Source organism: Dryobates pubescens, chromosome 6 (genome assembly GCF_014839835.1).
Source record: "Dryobates pubescens isolate bDryPub1 chromosome 6, bDryPub1.pri, whole genome shotgun sequence".
Lineage (NCBI taxonomy): Eukaryota > Metazoa > Chordata > Aves > Piciformes > Picidae > Dryobates > Dryobates pubescens.
The window spans coordinates 34,561,846-34,584,454 of record NC_071617.1 but is presented as its reverse complement, the minus strand read 5'-3'; the positions used below and the strand labels follow the sequence as shown (position 1 = coordinate 34,584,454).

The following is a 22,609-nucleotide window of genomic DNA, read 5'->3' as shown; positions in this document are numbered from 1 at the left end:
CAGATACATGTAGGCACAACACATTCAAGCTTGAATCACTGCTGGTCCCGTTGCTACAGTGGCACTATCAAAACATAGCCCCAGCCTCCACAGCCTCCAGCTACAGCTAACAACAAAGACATTGCCCTGTATTTTCCTTAAACTAAAGATAGAAGACAGCATCATTTCACTGTGTCAATCTGTGAGGCTGAAAAATTTCATTTTCATCTACATTTTGGCTATCTGATAAAGGTATAAAGCTCTCATTAGTAGCCTTTGCACATGCCACTATTCATTTTTCATGCATATTTTTATACTTGGACTAAGAATTTTGTATATCTAATGACTTCAAAATGTCTTTGGGGCAACACATGTTAAAATTTCCTTTGAAATTATGACCTCTAGAGTCAGGAAAAATGTTTGGCAGATGTATGTTAAAGTAATCATCAAATACTTTAGGAAAAGAGGAAAAACCATGAAAGGGTTCATGATGAAGCCCTAATCCTTTTCCCCGAATACTTCTATAAAATGAAGATGTGGTCAGAATAGGAGTTTGCATTTCCATGATTTCATTAACTTCTATGGTCAGCTGACTAGATTCATTGTAGCAAATCAATGATATCATCAAAAAAATCCATGCATGAAAAAAATCCATCACTAATAATAAATATTGAACAAAATATACTGTAAAAGAGTAACATTTTTCTTCTGTGAATCCTTCCACAGTCAATATATTATGGAATAAGATAATGGTAAGTATCACAATGCAGTGGTATTACACAAATATTTGCCTGGAAGAGGAGGCTTGGGTTCTTTGGTTAATTTCTAAGTTTGTTTTCCCTTGAACAGTACTTACTTTTGTTATCAAGCCACAAGACACTGTGGTGTAGTTTCTTTCACATATGCAGTAAACAGACCAACAATTCCTTCCCTTAGCTCATGTGCAACAGCGAACACAAACCCTCTCCACATTTTCATATCTAGCATTAATGAGAAATTATTTTTTCTCTTTATTAATAGGAAGACAAGATTTCAATAATTCTGCCTTATTCTAATCTCATTCAATCCACCTTAAATGCATTTATCACCGTATCACACAGGGTGTGAATGTAGTAATAATAGTAAATAATGCCCTGGGAAATCGCATGGTAAAATTTAACTATTTCTTGAAAGAAAAACTCAGCATTTGAAGCAATGCAAAGAATCAATAAAAACAGTGAGATTTTTACAGATTTCTAAGACAACATTGATAACATTTTCAAAATTGAAGTATATTGAAACTACAAAAAAATTGACATTCCAAGTTTTCTTTTCTCTGCAAAGTTCATATGAAAGTAATAAGCAGGTTTGCTTGAAATTTGAGACAAAAAAGACATACCAAAAATTTGTCAAGATGATCACCTAAAATTTTCAATATTTGTTACCATTTTAATTATTTCCCAAGAAAACCTAAATAAACTTTTCTGAAACAATTTCACTTTGTCTTTGGCCATCTACTAGAGAAATTGTGGGACACATCTCTTCTTTTTTTTCCCTACAATATGTAGTACTTATGCCTATGAAGCTGGAGTAGCTTAGGCCACCGACTGTGTAACATCCTCACTGATTCCTCTCACACCATTTCAAAGAAACCAAAAAAGTGAAATCTGCACAGCATGAAAGAGAGGCTTACTCTGCCTACACTAATGAAATTAAAGTCTCCAGAAAGTAATTTGCAAAAAGGCAATTCTGGATGAGAAGCATGCTATTCCATTTTTCATTCACATGCCCTTAGGCTCACTCATAGCAGCTCATTGCCTTGCCTTGACTGAAGACAACATTCATTTACATATCTATAAAATAAAGGAAATCCCACATATTCAAAAGTTACAAATGAAGGCCCATAGAAGCCCAGTGTACAGTAACTTTCTTTTGACAAACATAGCAAAACATATTCAACTTTGGCTTGCCCCTTCCAATGTGTGGGTAAAACAAATACATGGTTCACTTGTGAGTAACCACTTAGGCAAGTGTTGACCATGTTCTTGCCAGTTATTTACAGGTCAGAGTGGTTACAGTAAGAAAAAAAATCTTTGACTCAATCAGGAGTGCTGAAAGCCATCTTTCTTGCAATGCTTTACTTAGGAAGCAGACATCTGTTCCAGAGCTGTCAGGATGTGGTCAAAACCAGAATAGTATGAAAGATCTGAAATAATGATATTTGCTAAACACATGCCAGAAATTATTAATGTTATAGAGCGCAGATCTTCCTTCACTACATTAGGTACAGAGAGCAGAGGATGAAAGCCAGAAAGCTACAGAAACACACTTGTTAAACCTCTACAAGGTAATAGCCAACACAGTCAAGTATTGATTGAGAAGACTGATAGGTAAGTTTAGATGGTAATCACAGTATCACAGTATCACAGTATAACTAAGGTTGGAAGAGACCCCAAGGATCATCGAGTCCAACCAATCTCCACAGACCTCATGACTAGACCATGGCACCAAGTGCTGGACCTCAGCAATTTAAACTCCTTGGAGTTCAAAAAGGGACACCTAAGCTCATATTGACTGGACTACTTGATAAAATGGAAGTGCTAGCAGGATGATGAGTACAGTCTTTTGCTATCCTGGCTCTTCTACAAGCTCCTGTAATTGAACTGTTTAATTCAATACAAATATACTACCCGTATGGTCATCTGCATAGAAAAAAACTATCACTGCTATCACCATCATAACATAACAGATTGGTGCAACTATTTTGTCTTCTCTTTAGGAAGCCAAAGCAAATTAAATTATCCACAGTTTTCCAAAACTGTCACACATTTTGTACTTTCCCTATAGGAAGTCCTAGAGGGAAGTAACATTCTCCTGGGTTCAACAAGACAACAGCATGGTATGCAGTACAGACTGCCAGTACCTGCCCAGCAAGCTAACCTCAAAGACAAGATGACATGCAACCAAGTGGGAAAGCAGCTACAAGTATTTTGGTAAAATGAGCAGTGCAGTACAGCCTGAGTAAGGCAAATAAACTAAACTGTGTAATAAGTTTATATACCAGGATAAGAGTTTACAAATCATTGGCAAAATATGCTACATTACAATTTCAAGCCAGGGAGTAACAAATGAAACTTTTTTTAGCATGAGAATATATAATTACTTGCCTAAGATTACTGCTATGGTATTGACTGTGGTTTGGGGTTTTGTGTTCTTGTTTATGCTTTTTAATAAGTACAGGCACAGGGAATGTCTACAGGGAATTCAGGGAAGGTGTAGGTCTAGTACAGGCAATGGTTAGATAAACTTCCACATACATCCTTCTCAACGTTTCTTTGCTCCCTGCCCTATTGGAAGGACTGAAATTTTAGGTATGTCACTAAGATCCATAGGAAGGGAAGGAGAAAACAGCTATAGATATGGTCACTAATAACAATAAACAGGTATAGCACAGATTTAAAGCTCTCCCAGGCAGCCAGTACCAGAACAAGAGGACACAGTCTCAGGCTGTGCCAGGGGAGGTTCAGGCTAGATGTTAGGAAAAAGTTCTATACAGAAAGAGTGATTGCACATTGGAATGGGCTGCCTGGGGAGGTGGTGGAGTCGCCATCACTGGAGGTTTTCAGGAGAAGACTTGATGGGGTGCTTGGTGCCATGGGTTAGTTGTTTGGGTGGTGTTGGATTGGTTGATGGGTTGGACGCGGTGATCTTGAAGGTCTCTTCCAACCTGGTTTATTCTATGTATTCTATGTATTCTATGTAATTTTTGGTGTAGCCTTCATTGCACGTTGCTGTAAGTAGAATGTAGGAACAGTTCTGTCACACATTTTCACTGCATTTAATTTCTCTCTGTTTTTCTCTATTTCAGCGGTTTTGTGAATACTTCACATTCCAGGTTATCAATTATTTTTCCTTTCATGCACAACCTCCCTTTTTTTCAGAAGTCTGTTTTCTTGCTCCAAGATGCATTTTCCAGGAACTCAGACAGCACTCTATGGGCTTGGCTATATGTGAGCTCAAAACTAGCAAACTTTCACGGTTGAAGAATTTAACATCTCATCTGTTTGCACAGACAAGAAAATTGCTTACCTTATTTTCCCATTTTCCTCTGCATTGCTCTTGTAGTCTAAACAGCAGAGAACTCTATGCAGTGAACTATAAAACTGTTTTCTAAAATGAAGAAACCAAGTCTTCAGAATGCTTAATGCAGTAACCTAAAGTAGTACATGAACTTCATTCCAAAACCAGTATTTGGCAAAATGAAAATATATATGAGTTTTAGAGTTTTCCTGAAATTATTCCCAAGATTACATCACCCTTTTTTCAAACTGTATTTTTTTCCTCCAAAATACAATAAAGAGTTTTTTAAAACCTGAAATCAAAACAATGAGTATGCAAGTATTCAAAATAGCATTAATGGGTTTATATTTGTATAGCAGCTCACATCAGTTGCAGCTAGTGTAGCACAAGATACAGGATTCCTTAGGAATGTGTATGTGATAACAGCAAGTACACTGTAATTATCAGTGAACAGAAACTCAGATTTACCATGACTTACTTATACTGATGATTAGTAAAGAAGAGATTGTGCCCCTCTACTTAGCACTGGTTAGGCCACACCTTGAATACTGTTACTGGAGCATGTCCAGAGAAGGGCAGTGAAGTTGGTGAAGGGTTGGGAGGGCAAGTCTTATGAGGAGTGGCTGAAGGAGCCAGGACTATTTAGTCAGGAGAGGAGACTGAGGGAAGACCTCACTGCTCTCTACAGCTACCTAAAAGATGATAGTAGCAAGGTGGAGGTAGGTCTCTTATCCCTCTCATCCCAAATGATAGAATAAGAGGAAACAGCCTCAGGTTTTGCAAGAGAAGGATTATATTAGACTGGATTTAGAAAAAAATCTTCACTGAAAGGGTGGTCAGATGTTGGAATAGGCTGCCCAAGCAGGTGGAGAAGTCACCATCTCTGGAGGTGTTCAAAACACATATAAATATGGCACTTTGGGACATGGTTGAATGGCCATGGTAGTGTTGACTGTTGCACTTGATGATCTCAGAGGTCTTTTCCAACCTAAACAATTTTGAAATATTAAATATACTACACACAATATAGTTTTGCGTCTTTGCAGAGAGCAAATATAGAACCATAGAAATTGATCTCATTATGAAATATTCTGGCCACTGTCTTACACATTCACAGTAGATAAAAATCACTTGATACATTCTTTCATACATGTCTACATATACTTGTACATATCCACATAAGAAAATATACATGCAAATATATATATATATATACAATGTGACAAAAGTTGTAAGTTGTCAGAGTCCTGAGCATCACAATTCTTTATTTTCTATGTTTAACTGAACCTGTGTCTAATACAGGTTTAATCTTTCATCACAAAGTAATGCCTGGAATGAAAGCAAGTCAGAACATCTTGCCTTTTTTAGTGTGTATGGTCCTTACTTGTGTATGGTTCATTCTGTTCAAAGGCAGAATTGTTTATTTGCTTTTACTGGTCAAGATGTATTGATGATGGTGACAGGGAGGATGTCTAGCTGAACTTGCATGCAGATTTTTTCTGGGGACTCTCTTCATGCTTTCACTTGAGAAACAGCTAGACCAGTTGATGTATGGAAAAAGTTCTCAGGTGTCCAGAGAAGGGCAACAAGGCTGGGGAGAGGCCTCAAGCACAAGCCCTATGAGTAGAGGCTGAGGGAGCTGGGGTTGTTTAGCCTGGGGAAGAGGAGACTCAGGGGAGACCTTATTGCGCTCTACAACTACCTGAAGGAAGGCTGTAGCCAGGTGGGGGTTGGTCTCTTCTCCCAGGCAACTAGCACCTGAACAAGAGGACACAGTCTCAAGCTGTGCCAGGAGAAGTTTAGGCTCGAGGTGAGGAGAGAGTTCTTCCCAGAGAGAGAGATTGGCCATTGGAATGTGCTGCCCAGGGAGGTGGTGGAGTCACCATCCCTGGAGGTGTTCAAGAGGGTATTGGACGTGGCACTTGGTGCCATGGTTTAGTCATGAGGTCTGTGGTGACAGGTTGGACTCGATGATCTCTGAGGTCTCTTCCAACCTTGGTGACTCTGTAAGCATTTTTGTGCTTACAGGTTTGGCTATTCCAAGCTATCAGTGATTTAAATGATGAAATGATGATGAAAAGTATGCCTATATATAGATGCAGATAAAAGCACATATATCTGCAACTATATATACACATATGTGTGTATATGTATCTATGCATATGTGTCCATACACACACTCATATATCTGTGGATAAATATACACACACTTTTGTTACATTATTCCAAATAATGTTATGAGAAAGACTATTTATTTCAGTAATTAGCTATAAACTTGATATAGATAAAGCTCAATCAAACATATCCCTAAGTATGTATTGCATCTGCATACTAAAACTACCTAGATTTAATATTGACACTTTTAAATTGCTTTTGTGATTAATGAATTAGATTTGCCTGTTATTTGCTTACTATGTTGCTACAGTCAGTGTGTGAGGTCTAGCATAAGCAAACTAGGAACTACTTTCTTTAATCACAGCTGTAACTTTCATTACTTTGAGAGTGTTTAAAGAACCTAATTTACAACAGCAAGATGTCTGATATGCCTCCCTTGCTACCCTGCAGCCAGCAGAACTGAGACTCCTTCCTGGGGAGAAGAGACTAGGGGACGATACCTTCAGTTTTCCTGCTGGGATGCATAAGGACATTGCACTGGGAGTACTTGACACTACCCACCTGAAACATCCAGGAAATTCAGCATCCAAAGATGGGACATGGGATGAATTTCTTTTAAGCCTTTATTTGTCCATTACTTTCACCAAACACCTTCACTTGCACTGAGAGGCTTATGTTCATACCACCCAGCTGCACCTGCACCATCCACTGCCTTGCTTGCTTTACTGTGTGCTTTTACAGCATTTACTCTTCCATACACTTTATTTCATGCGGTAAAAACCCCTCACTGAGGGCTTTAAAATTATGCTAGAAATGTAGTTTTGAATAAGCTTATTTACACATCTACAAAAGTGAGTATAAATACTGTTACCACTAGGAGCAGGAAAGAAAAAAATCTCGGACATACTACATCTGCTGCCATTTCAAAAATCTAGATGCCCATTTCTGATTCCTTGCACTTAAGACTCCTCCATTTAAAACTGAATTTCTTACATAAACAGTATAATTCTCTTGCATAATTTTTCTGATTACACCATATATCAGAAGCAGACATCCTAGCCTGCACAAAAGGACAATGAATGTAAGATACTCACATTTACTGAGTAAGTGTTTCTGTGCTGTTTGTTATCTATTTATTCTTCAGCCTCTGTGACCGACTACTCATTCACTCCATGACTTTTACTTTCAAAATAATCCTGTCTTGAAATCCTCTAAAATGTTTCCAGGCATAAGCTTCAGAAATGAGCTACTGAATCTCAGTTGTGATATGGCCTAGGGGCAGTGAAAGTTTATCAGGTGTAGCAGCAGCAGATGTGCTGAAGGAATGGTACTTTTCTTTCTTGGACAGCTGCACTTAGTGGTTGTTGTCTGAACAATTCATAAAGAACAAAGCCAAACCTTCGAATGTCTGAGCTTTGATCTGTCTACAATTTTGAAATGCTTAATAAGAGCAGATCGGGTTCTGCTTAATTACAGTTAAATCTATGAGGTGTGTTCTTATGAAGAGAGGAAACTATTTAAATTCCAAGCAGTTTCTCTATCAGAGAGCTTTGTATTGTATTCCATCTGTCTAATTGATATTGGAGGAAATAAGCACATAGTCTGACAGTTTTACCTAGTTTGACCAACACACTGTAATTGTCCTCCTAGATGTTGTTCAATGCCAGAATACCTTGAATAGACATGGAAAAAGATTTGCCTAAAGAGGAAAAAAAATTTCAAGCCTTCTAAGAGAATTTCTCCTCTTTCACTAAAATGTCATCCTTCTCTTAAAAAAAAAAAAATAAATGAGCAAATTAATATCAGGAAGAGCTCATTACCAAAGCAAGACATAACAAGTAAATTTCACTGTATTTGTAAGCCAATCCTACTTTTAGTAAGTCTTGTGTGGATTTAAAATCCATATTTAATGTGAATATTACCCTTTAAGAACCTATACAAGGAACAAAAGATTGCATTAATAGACCTCTTTACTATCTTCAATAAAACTGCTTCAAAGTATTCAATTGATAATGTTGCAAAAATAAACACATTTTTGATTTTACCTGCAAATGCCAGTGGGGAAAACTGGAAAACTGTACAAACATTTTTCAAATATCAAAGAAGACAGACAGACAATGAGTTTCAGACAGACAATGAGTTTCAAAGAAGCTCACCTGACACACTCGTCTCAGTTTCATCTGTCTACAAGAAGAAAGGAAAATGACAAAATGCTGTGAAGCCTTGAAACCAGAAAACGGAAAATATTTCTTCCTGGAAATCCTTTTCTTGGAGGGAAAATAAATACACCAAACTAAAAGACATAAAGAAATCTCTAAACTCGGTTTTTCTTTTCTGCCTTTTCAAGAACTATGTGTTTTTCTTCCTTTGGAAAGGATTTTATTTTTTTACCAACTTCAAGACAAATCTTGGATATTTTGGACAAATGCTGCTGAAAGCAGATGAGCTCCACATTGTTATTTGCTTTGCAAAAATAATGAAAAGTGTTTGTATTTACATCAAGGTCTGGCAAAGAGCTAGCAAAGCCTCCAGTCCAGATGTCATATTTACCTGCTGTCAGGTCCTGTTATACAAAAGATGTTTAACATGCACCATTTAAATGTGTTAAATAAATAAATAAATAAATACATAAATAAAGTAATTTTGAGTCTAAGAGAATCCTAAAACGTTCCAAAATTGTACCATTTCTGACATCTACATTTTCTACTGTATTTAGGTCATTGCATGCAGCTCCTAAAAATGCTGACCACCTACTATAGCTTTTGCTGCTGATCGACAGTTTGGCAATTTTGTGTAAGATGTGATTTTAACAAGTTAGGAAACACTCTGTTAAGAGAAACTTATTGTTATTGGCTTTTGTGATTGATATATTATTGCTATCTACTGCAGCAAATCTAACACTCCCACACTGGACAGATGGTTTACTTAAAACACTGAAAGAAGAAGAAGAAAAAAAAAAGGCCTGTTGAAAGGTTTCAGCTAGAAGAGAAAAAATGTTAAGAAATAGCCATTTAGCTAAAGAAATCCATGTAGACATTTGGACACTGAAGCTATGTAGATATTTTTGTAAGAGAAATTTTGTCTCAGCACCTTATGTTTTTAAACGTATTGCCCTGCCCCCCCCAATCCTCCCATTAATTAATGTTTTAAATCAGGCAATCACAACAATGTTTTAAAGCATTTTTAGTTTGGTTCCAAGTGAAAATTGGCATAGGTGGTCAGATAATATTATTTTAAGTGTGTTTTATTTATTTAATTGTATTACAAAATGGAAATTCCTAGCATCTGAGGTTTGGGGCTATCCTTTCATACTGGTAATTTGAAATGTGCTAGGGATTTATTAGTAATAGATTCATGGCAGCAAGGTGAAGACACAAAGGAAAAATGCTTTGTTTCAGCATGTCACTGAAAATATTTCTATAAATGCTGTTTCATTATTCAACGGTAAATTTGAAGTCAATCTTTCCATCTGCTTCAAATTGCAGTTTAATAACCACTAGGTGGCACAATAGTTATTCAGAAGCAAAAGCTAGACTTTGTGACAAATTCTTAACTAGTTTCTCATAAAGCCTATGTCTCATACATGGAAATTATAAATAACCAAATTTATTTCTTGATAGGGACAGCAGCTGAAAGAAATGCATGCCATCCAAATGCTGGTCTGAATCAAAGTAACAGCCAAATTACTGAAAATTGGTTTGTGTTGCAGCCTAACCTCTTACTTTTTTGTGGAATAGACATCTTAATGTCCTGGTGGAATTCTGTAACTTAATCAAAATGGCCCAGTCCAAAGCCTGACCCCTTGCAGGCATGCTGCCAGGAATTTGTAAAGTCTCTGGGAAATCAGTGGTAGTAAGCACTGCAGTATTTAATGCATGCATGTAATTGTTCTTTACTCAGACACAGACAAGTAATTAAATAATGCTCCAATTACATTTTTTTTTAGTTTGGGTTTGGTTTTTTTTGAAAACTTGAAGAGTTGGGTTGGGGTTTTTTGCTTTTTTTATGTTACACAGAAAGATATATGAAGATATGCTGAATGAAAATGGTCCTGACAGAGAGGGAGGAGGTGCCAATGAAAAATTTATTTTGATTTATTCTTCAGAAATGCCTGTTGGTAATCTTCATGAGAGGGCCCTTTTCCTACTAGCATTTCTCTATGTTGCTAAATATTTGTTTGGATATATGCTTTTTCTTGAAATAAATTTGAAGAGTTTTAAGGTTTTGAAATATAGTCTTACAAAACCGAGTATAATTCACAAATTCACAAAGCAGTGATTTTAGTCAGTGTACAGAATGGACCTGCCACAGCAATTTACTGCAGTTACACAACACAGCATGGGTTTCTTTAAAAGCCTTTTGCCTTATGGTTGTAGGAGGTATGCAGTAAAGAAGGCACAAGGCTGAGGAGAAATGAAAGTATTCACAGTTAAGCAAGTTAAATGGGGAATTCAGGTGTACTCCTAATTCTGTCACAGTGCTTCCACATACTACAGGAGGAGTGATTTGTACAGATAATGAAAATAATATCGCTTTACCTTGAAAGGATACTGCAAAGCTGAATGTAGTAATTTACAGACCTTCCCTAACTTTTTAAAGTGTAGTCTTGCAAAACCAATGATCTCGAACTGTATCTTTGCAGGTTTTGGTCTGCATGCTCCTAAGATGTCAAAATCATTCCGTCAACAAAAAAGACCAGCTTTTAATTCAGCAACTCTATATTCATTTACTGCATGACAAGTTTTTGACTCACTAGCTAACACATGGTATTCTGCACTCTCTCCTTGTTGCTGTTTCTAAGGATTCATGAATTCTGACATTGCAAATAAAAAGATATTGAGATATAATTACATTACCTAGAAAGCTTGCTCTCCAAGTAACAGGATTTTGCTTAAAACATAGGAATGTAATGTGGACCCATTATTATTTGCATTTGCTCTTTCAAGCTTCTAATACCTGAATTCTGCAAGCCTACTACAGTCTAGGATTATCAACAAAAGATTTAAAATCAAGAGTCCTAGCTAAATTAGATGGAAAATATTTCTCCTAGCTTTGACAGGGTGGCTCAAATGGAAAGCAGAATATGTTACAGAAAGTATGTGGAAAGCTAGACCAAAGAAAACACTCACCTAAAAAGTATCTCGTGCCCCACAAGGTCAGAGGAATGTTAGTGCTTGAACTAAGAACAGGGATGAGTGATGCTGCATGTGGTTTCACCAAGTTCCACTGCCCCCCAAAAGAAATATTAATCCTTCATTAAAGAATAAGTATTTCCTTCCATTCACCTGCCTTTGTCTTCCAGCTGCCCCTCTTCTATGCTTTGTTTTGCCAGTGAACTGTATTTCCATGTTGCTGTCTATCTGACTGATTATGTTTTAGGATCAGAAAAATATTCCCTATTTGTTTGTCCTTTTTTTTTAAACCTTTCTTGGCCTGTAGTGATACATGTGGGTAAAAGCTCTTAGGACTAAGAAGTATTAATTAGGTAAGTATCTGCAGCAATCTGTGGGCAAACTTCAGATGAGGTAGACGCTGACAACACCTAGCTCCGTAGTGTGGTCAGTGTGCTGGAGGGAAGGAAAGACATCCAGAATGACCTTGACCAGGCTTGAGAGGTGGGCCCATGCCAACCTCATGAAATTCAACAGTGCTAAGCACAAGATCTTGCACCTGGGTTGAGACAATCCCAAACACAAACATAGGCTGGGCAGAGAATGAATAGAGAGCAATTCTGAGGAGAATGACTTAAGGATGCTGGTGGATGAGAAGCTCAACATGAACCAGTAATGTGTACTTGCAGCCCAGAAAACTAATTGAATCCTAGGCTACATCAAAAGAAGTATGGTCAGCAGGTCAAGGGAGATGATTCTCCCCCTGTAATTCACTCCTGGGAGACCCCACCTGGAGTACTGTGGAGTGCCCAACAAAAGAATGGCATGGAACTGCTAGAATGGGTCCAGAGGAGGGCCATGAAGATGATCAGAGGGCTGGAGCACCTCTCCTATGAAGAAAGGCTGAGAGAGCAGGGATTCTTCAGCCTAGAGAAGAACAGGCTCTGGGAAGACCTTATGGCAGTCTTCCAGTGGTTGATAGGGATCTACAGGATAGCTGGAAAGGGACTTTCAGTTTGAAATGGCATGTAGTGATAGGATGAGGGGCAATGGCTTCAAAGTGGAAGAAGTTAGTTTCACTATGAGGGTGGTGAGGCACTGGAAATGGAGTGAGTGTATAGTATCATAAGTCATCCATAGACACAAGGAAAATGCACTGTATGGATTTATCACATGACATACAAGTGGAAGGAAGTGGAGCTGGCTGCTCAAGTGGCTCTGTGCTGTAATATGGTAAGAGGCTGGTCTTCGCATTCTAACTGGCTACTTAACTATTTTTCTTCAAGTGACATACATATTTTAGAGATAACTAATTGTTTTTATGGGTCAGTTCAGAAGTGACATGCAAGTCATATAACCATGTTATTATGAAAGTGAATGTGTGACTATTGTGTCAACATTTCAAAAACCTTGGTCTTCTGGAGGTCAAAGACTATTGCATCACATAATTATTGCTAGCAATAGCCAGGCTAAACAGTAGAGGAATGTGCCTGAGCTGCTGTAGTGAAGCACAGTGTTTCTAGCAAAGTGTTGGTTTTGTTGTTGGCGGTGGTGGTTTTTGGGGTTTTTTTTACTCCATGTAGCTACAAGGATCCTGAATCCTGAGTTCTTCTGTGCACTTCAATTTACTGTTTTTAGACATACAAAAAAGAAACTACAACCGCTGCTCCCTGCTTTGCTTCCTTTAGTAATGTAGCAGAGCTCAAAGTTGCTTATACAGAAAAACTTCTATGACATAAAACCTTAATAACTCTACAGACAATGAGAAATGTCACATCAGTGGTCATCTAAGACATCATGTAGCCCTTATCATTCTGTCTACATTGTCTCAATAGTATGAGTGTTCAAAGAAGACATATTAGGACAAGTGCATTCAGGGGATATATTGTTGGCACTTGTAGCTCAAGGTTAATTTGAATTTATAACAGTAAATTGAATAGATATGAATAGGAATACAGGACTCGTGTCACTATAATATAGTCTGACCAGAAGGGCATGGTGCTGTGATGGTGTTACAGCTGGAAGCAATCTTTGTATTTGCGGTTTTTTTTGAAGATAAGGCAGCTGGTATCCCCATACTACTCTTAGGTGGATCCATAACCATAGAATCATAGAATGGTTTGGGTTGGAAGGGATCTTAAAGATCATTTCATTCCAACCACCCTGCCATGGGCAGGAACACCTACCACTAGACCAGGTTGTTCAGGGCCCCATCCAACCTGGCCTTGAACACTTCCAGGAAGGTAGCATCCACAACTTCCATGGGTAACCTGTTCCAGCATCTCACCACCCTCATGGTGAAGAATTTCTTCCTAATATTCAGTGTAAATCTACCCTTCTCAAGCACAAAGCTATTACCTGTCCTTCTATCACTACAAGCTCTAGTAAAAAGTCCCTCCCCAGCTTTCTTGTAGGCCCCCCATCAGGTACTCAAAGGCTGCTACAAAGTCTTCATGAATCCTTCTCTTCTCCAGGCTGAATAACCAACTATCTCAGCCTGTCCTCATAGAGGAGGTGCCTCTGCACTCTGATCATCATTGTGGCCCTCCTCTGAACCCACTCCAATAGTTCGATGTTCTTGTTTTGGTGGCTCCAGAATTGGACACAGTACTCCAGGTGGGGCCTCATGAGAGTAGAACAGAGGGAGAGAATCACATCCCTGAACCTGCTGGTGGTGTTTCTTTTGATGCAGACCAAGATATGGTTGACCTTCTGGGCTGCAAGTACGTGTTGCCAGCTCATGCTGAGTTTTTTATCAACCGACCCCCTCAAGTCCTCCTCCTCAAGGCTGCTCTCAAGCCATTTTCTGCACTGTCTATGTTTGTGCTTGGGATTGTCCCTGATCCATAATCACCTGCTGCTAACACCTTTCAGAGACCAAATACTTAGACCAGATGGACCTCTCTGCTTAGGACTGAACAGCCAGGGAGACAAAAAAAAAAATAATATTAGCAATTCCAAGCAGAGAAAGAAGAAAAAACACTGCTCTGGCCTCTCAATACAGGTGTTTTAAAACAATAATGTTATGTTACTTAGCATCCTTAGAACATGCATTATTTATTAATTTATATATGTTTTAAAGGTGTATTTGGGCTGCATTAGGTCAGAACAAACTACCATGTGTATGGATACCTGCAGCAGTGACAAAATTCATCATATCAGCTTTGAAACACTGCTGGGGAAAAACTAAGGTGCTAAAATGGCATCTAAGGGTGCTTTTATTATTTAGTTTGTGTGCACACCACTGAGTATGAAGTATTTAATTGAATTGCTCTATCATTAATAAAGCACACAGTAGGATTTTTTTTCCTGCATTGTGAGTTTATCATCAAAATAGTTCTGCATTTTCCTGCCATTCTCAATATTGTGTGCCAAAAATACATTTTCTAACTAAATATTTAATGAAAATTGAAGCCTTGGGGTACCTATCCATTACTGAGTAGTACCCATGAACTTTGAATAGGCACGTAGTATCCAGTGTCTCTACCCTTAATCAACAAACATGGCCCAATTTCAGAGATTCAGATTATATGCGCTTCTAATGTTGTTAGCAAAGTGATTCATACAGGAATTCCAAGATTTTGAAGGAACTAATACTAACTTAATTATTGACTCTTAATAATATTAATTGTTGTCAGAGAATTAGTAAGATTTCAAAAGGGAAAACGAATCTACAAGAGACAGTTCCGAATCACTGTCACCCTTGTATTAATATTTACCTTAGCTTTTGAAATGGAGAGTAGTGCTTACATCTCACTGAAGCCTGTTTTGAAAAGCCTTACTTTTCCAAATCAATCCCTCTTGCTAATCTTTACTGCGTTCCTAGCTGAAAATGCATTCATACAGTCAGCACCCTCCAAAGTCTGGTTTATTAGTGAATACAAATAAGCTGTGACCATGCTGGATGTGCTCTCAACTGCATGAGAAACATTCCATGTCTGCAGCTGCACCATATTCAAACTCAAAAATGAGGGTTTTGATGGCACTTGCACATTTCTGCCCTTTCATCTGTCCTTTATTACTCATTTGCTCACATGAGGAAGTGACTTTTCCTGCCAAGGTAGAGGTAAATTGTGTCAGACAAGGGCAAAAAAGAGACAGATTCATTAGTGTACTAAAGGAAACAATTTCTGTGATGCCAAGTGTCAGCAGAAATAAGCGTTTCTACTGTTTCACTCCCATGACCTTATTCAAAAAAAGCATAGAAAACCACAGAGCTGTTTGCTATTAGAAATAATTTTCAAATTGTCAGAGCTAGATGAATTGATTTTTTCACTAGAGCCCACTACTCATCAGCACTTGTTTTTCCTTTCATGGAAAAAAAAAAAAAAAAAAGAGGAAAAAATTTTATGAGAAGTAGAAACAAAAATGTGTGTTCTACTTGTAAAAATGCGTGAGTTGGGAAATAATACATGCTGACATAACTGGAAATATTGTCCTTAATCCCAATGCTGCAAGATCTCACACTGAGTGTATTTCAACACACTTATTTGCCATTTGAACTTTGGTTTTTTCCATTTGAGTAATGTACCACATTTGCAAAGCTTCTCATTCCTCATTTTGTCATGTGAAAAAAAAAAAAGATAAAAAAAAAAGATGACTAAACCAAGCTTTAATATTACTGCAGGAAGACAGACTGGAGAGATGAAAACACATGCAGGTGAGAAGGTCAGATGGAAATGGGAAGCACACCTAACCCCTAATATAAGAAGGAACAAAGAGAGATTCTTTTATCAGAGAAGGAAAATAGAAGACATTAAAAGCTCCAGCCATGACATGGTCTCTAATACAGTAGAGATTCAGGGAATGATGGGGATGTAGTTTATAGGGAGCTCACAATCAGAGATTAAGGGATTTTGCACCTTATATAGTGAACAAAATCTTAAGAGCTAGTAACACGTTTCCAAATTTCCATTACCCCACGGAGATGTATACTTGGGATTTTACTGTCTGTGTGCGTCACCAAAACCTCTAGCAGGTGTAGCCATTGTGGCTGGGTCTCAGGCGTGCTAGCTGGATTCCAAATTTCTCACGCTAACTTTGCTGTGCTTTCAGTTGCCTGAAATTTGTCCAGGTGCACTGCTTCACCAGGATGTTGTGCAGTAAATCACAATTTCACAAAGCAACTTCCCAGTACCAGCCCTCACAACACAAGTCAGAGTTCTCTTGAGACTGTCAGTGATATTTGCTAGGTTTTCTCAAGTACTCACTGAAAATTCTAGTCAGACATTAAGGCAGCCAGCAGAACAAGAGATCAAACCCAGAAGTCATGAATCTGCATAACCAAACCTCAGGTGACTGCACTTACAGTGCCCTACTCTAGTCAGAGGCAGAGAGCACCAGCCATGATCTAAAGACAAAGGTGAAGAATAAAATCAGCACTACTGACAAAACATTCAGGGATAACTGATATGCAAGTGCACAGGGTAGGATTCTGGGATGTTTCCTTCTCGCAGTAACTGAATGGATCTATGCGGTTCTCCCTTTATGACACTTCTACTTCACTATTACTCATTTTTCCTAGCTGCATCAAGTACTGGCCATTTTTGCACTCTGAGTTATAACCCTATTATCATCTTCACTTATAACTGTTTTTAAAAAAGCTCTACATCAATATTTTAGAAGAATATCTTTTTGCAAACCTAGAGAATCTACAAAAATAATTTCTCTATTAGAAGATTTTCTTCAAGGCAGATTTTTCCATTAAGTAAATGTCACTGAAATGTCCACTTTAACTGACAGAAGTGAAATACAAGCCAACTCAGACCACTTAATGGTCTAGTAGGTACATATTAGAAGCGGATGGCAACCAGCTGCTTCTTTCTTTAGGAATTAGGAAGTTAACTTATTCTTCCTAACATGTAAAGACATTTCCAAATAGCTTGACCAGCCATTTTGATGCCCTTAAACTTATAGAAAGCAATTCATAATTCAACATTTCCCAATATAAAGACCCATTCAAACACCTTCCCTGTACATATTTAAGCTCACAGTCCCCTGCGTGTGCATGTGTGTACACACAGATGCAATGCTGCATGATCAGAGAAGTCAATAGACTACACTGTTCCTGACAGGAGTCACTGTAATTCAAGTCACTTTAATCCCTCATTGTCATAAATAGGAATAAAATCAGGGAACTGTGATGTTCAAGGCCCAACTGAATTATTATGTAAGACATATTAATTCCTTCAGAAGCAAACTCCTTAAAGGTAACAGGAAATAGCTAGCAGCTATTTAATTTGACCTTTTCCTTAAAGCCAGGTAAATATCAAATCTTAGTTTACATGTCTAGATGAAATGTGATTTGAGCAATCCAAGTGGAATAGTGATACTTTCACTGCTCTTGAGCTCTGATTTGAATAGCCACTCAACAGGACCCCAATATTTTGCTTCTTCTGCTCATGTTCAATAGCATGGACATGGAGAGTGCAAGCAAACAGGTTGGGGAAATTAATACCATTCATCATTGTGAAATGTTGCTATCAAAAGGAACAATAAATTGGAACGTAGCAGCTGTTTCATGGGACTTCTCAAGATTCTTCTCTTTGTGCAATAAATCCTGAAATCTGATCTGCAAGGGATTTTGCATGGGAGAGTACCACTGGCTCTGAGTGTAAACAGTTCTGCATGTTGAAAGGCTTCTTAGACTGACTCTTCTGCCCTCATTAGGCTTCTATTAGGCAAGTCAAGTTCTTCACATATAGGCTGCTATGCACTACCACCCTCTTAATAGATTGGATGTAGGCTTTTAAATAACAAACAATCCTGATTTGCCATAAGATCTGTGCCCTAATCTTTTCTAAATATACACAAACTTGGGAGGTTCCTGTGTTATTATAACTTTCCTGAAAATGTGCATTAACCTCTCATTTTGCTTTCAGCTCATTTCTATCTATGCAAAACAGGAATAAAGACCTACTGTTCTTATTTGTGATTTATTCTAAAAGCTCATAGATGCAAATTAGTTCATAAAGTGTAAAGCAGCAAAGGATTATTTTCCACATTTCTTTTCTGTAAAAATTATATTAAATCTGGCCCATAATAAGGGACAGTATTTATATCAAAATGTACTCAAAAGGAAACAATTGTTTCAAATTATGCTTGCTTATATAGAAGTTTAGAACTGCAGTTTACAGAATGGATTCTAAAAAAATCTTTAATAAAATGCATCAAAACTGCACAAAATAGATAATGCACCAAAAGAGTTTTGGCTATTTTCCACATTTTAACTACCCCGTAGGAAAATAATGATCTGCAAGCTTGTTATTCTGTGTATGCTTGGGTGATATTTGACCTGTGTGATCCAAGATCTGGGTCAGTGTGGGATATGCATAACAAACATTTTTTTTCCTTAAAAGAACTGGTAGCATATACCCTTTTTTCTTTTTCTTTTTCTTTTTCTTCTTTTTCTTTTTTTGAGAATGGGGACAAGCAGTCACAAAGCAATTCACCACTGGACAAATACAGATTGTTTAATTCTGAACTACGTGTAGCAGTTGGGGATTAGATAGATGATAGTCTAAGTGCAGAAAACCACTTGAAAATTTTTAGTTCTGCAGCTTGGCCCTACAAATGCCCTCTGCACTGGCTGTGAGCTGAAGGTTCTTGGACCCTCACTACCATTCATACACTCTCCATGAGTCAACAGGAGCTCGCTCAGTCTGCCTAACTAATTTGATTAGTTTGCATGGAGGTCTGCTACACAGCTGTACTGCATATAAATATAAACATAAATAACACCCCCCCTGCCCCAAACTAGAGCTTAACTTTGGTTTCTTGCCTGGACTTGCCACTCTAAAGACATTTCAAGTATTGTTAAAAAATAAATTCTTGTGTATTGCTCACCAGTTGTCTGCTAACCATTTTTGACAACTTCTTAGTTTCTCACATATTTTTATATCTGTGGTTACGTTTGATGTTTGGTAGAATCATTGCAGTAACTCAGGGAAGACCATGGATTGTGCATGTGAATAATCATATTTTTATTCAGAGGAACTGTTTCTTTTGTAGTTTTGTTTTTTTCTTGGCATGAAAAGTTCAATTTCAGAAGTTGAGGAGTTTTATTATTTGGAATGGAATGGAATGGAATAGGATAGGATAGGATAGGATAGGATAGGATAGGATAGGATAGGATAGGATAGACCAGACCAGGTTGGAAGAGACCTTCAAGATCATCGTGTCCAACCCATCATCCAACAACATCTAATCAACTAAACCATGGCACCAAGCACCCTATCAAGTCTCCTCCTAAACACCTCCAGTGATGCCAACTCCACCACCTCCCTGGGCAGCCCATTCCAAAGGGCAACCACTCTCTCTATGAAGAATGTCTTCCTAACATCCAGCCTAAACCTCCCCTGGCACATCTTGATACTCCAAGAACATTTTAATTTTGACAATGTAGAAATATTTTAGTTTCAAAATATTTTGCTTTTATAATGTCATGCCATAATTATTATAATTTTTAAAAATATCAGTAGTAAGTTAATTAGTAGTCTACATAATACATTGAGATCCTTTCACATTTAAAATTTCTAAGTGCTATATTCCAGAAAGACTTCTGTTTGTTGAAAAATGCATTTGTCGGTAGGCATTGCTGTATCTGAAGCTTTCTGGCCAGCTCTATCTGTAAGGCTTATAGACACAAAGTTACCTGTTACTCCACTGAGGTGCAGGCACATTCTCATTAGGTATATTCAAAGCATGAGTTTTTCTGAGTATTTTTTAAAAGGCTTTGTATCAAGAATCAGATATTTTTCCATCAAGCAAAATTGCAGCACTGACCTAAAAGGCTTTATAGGAGGCTCAGGAGAACAAACTGAATTACCAGGAGACAGTGAGTCTCTTTTGTTCCTCTAAATGGCATACATGCCTAAACTGAAGGATCCAACAGGACTCCATCTGAAGACTCACAAGAACCATCACCAAAATAATTAAAGCTGCAACATTCCAAAGATGATATGCAGGATGCTGCCCAGTTCCATCAGGAATAGTGTGGCCAGCAGGAGCAGGGAAGTCATTCTACCCCTATACTCAGCCCTGGTTAGGCCACACTGTGTCCAGTTCTGGCCCCCTTAGTTTAAGAAAGATGTTGAGTTGCTTGAACGTGTCCAGAGAAGGGCAACAAAGCTGATGAAGGATTTGGAGCACAAGCCCTATGAGGAGAAGCTGAGGGAGCTGGGGTTACTTAGCCTGGAGAAAAGAAGGCTCAGGGGAGACCTTCTTGCTCTCTACAACTACCTGAAGGGAGGTTGTAGCCAGGTGGGAGTTGGTCTCTTCTCCCTGGCAACCAGCACCAGAACAAGAGGACACAGTCTCAAATTGCACCAGGGGAGGTTTAGCCTGGATGTTAGGAAGAAATTCTTCACAGAAAGAGTGGCCATTGGAATAGATAAAATAGATCCATATGGATTGAAAACCTTATTATAAAATTTGGCAGATTTATAACAAGCGCCATCATAGAAGTAATGGATCACCTTTTGCACCGAAGCAAAACATTACATGGCTAACCTTTCAAAGTAAGTTAATACCGCAAATACTGCAGTATTTTGGTTTTTTAACAGCACATTTTCTACAAAGGGTAGCTGCCCAGGTCCTTGAATTCCCTGCCCACTCATGCTTGGCAACCTTGCCAGCTTGCCAGCTCATGCTGTTAGAGCTCTGCTTTATATCCAGGCGGGAACTTGTTCCTCAGACTGCCACATTTCTGTTACTCCACTGCTATAAGGCACCCCTGTGCTGGTGTCTGGCTCTCTCTGTTGGTGGGAAGCAGCACAAAGCTGTCCCTTTATGGCTGCTGTGTAGCAGAAACAGGTACCTGAAGTAGAACAGGCATATCTTTACCTAAAGGATGAAGGTATAATGCCAGCATGTTATGCATGTAAGCATGACTGGAGATGGCAGGGCTGAAGTAACATGAGTCTTTTGCAGACAAGAGGGGGCAAAATTGAAAAACCCACAACCATACTTGTGCTAGCAGCACCCTGCCCTGCTTCTGTAATCTGGAAAAAAACTGATGGAAAAAAACTAGATTCAGGCAGTCTTACACTTAGGTAGGATTTGGGCCCAGTTCAAAGGTCATTGGAAGTTTCTAAGAGCGTAGAGGCAGTTACAACTGACTGCTTGGTTATGTACCTACACAGTATCTTCTCTCTCTCCCTTCCCTCCCCCCCCCCCACCCCTTTAATTCTTTGGTGCTAGGTTTAGTTTCTAAGTTTAACTAACTTCAAACTCAGCATGTTTGAAAATGTGAACAGGTATTATTAAGGTAGCAATTTATTTTGAAGGTTGATCTTATATATAACAATTCCAAAAAGTGCCAGATGATCTCCAGAGACTGCAGACTTAGTAATAATGCCCCTCATTTCACCCACTGCTTTAGTGAATAGACTTTGCAAGACATTTCTCTAACTCTAAAATAGCCCAAAACCTCAAAAAACTTGGTTAAAAATAAACCAGCTTGCTCCTAAGCAATACAAGAAGGCATCATTCCTCAGCAAAACCTATTCCTCCACAAAACTTTATCCTTCACTTTTTCAATTTGGCAGTATATATATATATATAAAAGAGATCATTAGTTTGATCCTTGCCAGGGATCAACATATAGTGCATTTATGCGCTTATATGAACATACAGACACATTCCAATTTGCTTAAACAAATCGGTTTGGGAAAGTTAAAAGTACAACATTACAGGAACAAAGAGAGGATAGCTTAAAATACTGATTATGGGAGTTAATTCTACCAAAACCACTGTAATGTATATTTGCATTTACAGAAACTCTTGGCAAGATTGCCTTTTTTCTCTCACACCACATCTTTGACTCCTGCTAACAGTAATATATTATCAGGGACAGGTTAATCAAGGCTAGGCAAATCAGTTAGGAGTGAACACATGGATGTGAGATGTCTATTCATATGCGCTCATAAATAGACAAGTCTTCTTAGTGATTATGGAATGTTCACGAAACTAGAACAGAAAGGTTATCATATTTTTTATGGCTGGCATATTTTTATTGCACTATTTATAAACACCAGTTTGTTTTGGTTTGTTTTGTTTTTCACAGACATTTTTTACAAGACACAAGTGAAATGGGAAATAACTTGGAAGAGAAGTCAACAACTCCAAAGATCTACTGCATGCAGTCATCCAACTACAGATATTCTGTAAGCAGCACAATATAAATATATCAGTAAAATTCTACTATGACATTTATTAGTTTTCTTTGTCTTTAAATGAAAGGAATAAATTCTTTGTGATGTAAGTGCTTTCCTGTAGTTCAGGTTGCTGTCTTTCCTCCTGAGGAGGCAGGCTGAACTGAGATTCCCTATTTGCTTCCTGAGAAA

The 22,609-nt window shown here is 38.1% G+C and overlaps 1 protein-coding gene across 1 annotated transcript in view; it reads right to left on the bottom strand.

The window, feature by feature from the left end:
• CHRM3 (cholinergic receptor muscarinic 3) overlaps positions 1 to 22,609 on the bottom strand; it is a 193,579-nt gene that overhangs the window by 2,303 nt on the left and 168,667 nt on the right. The window lies entirely within an intron of this gene.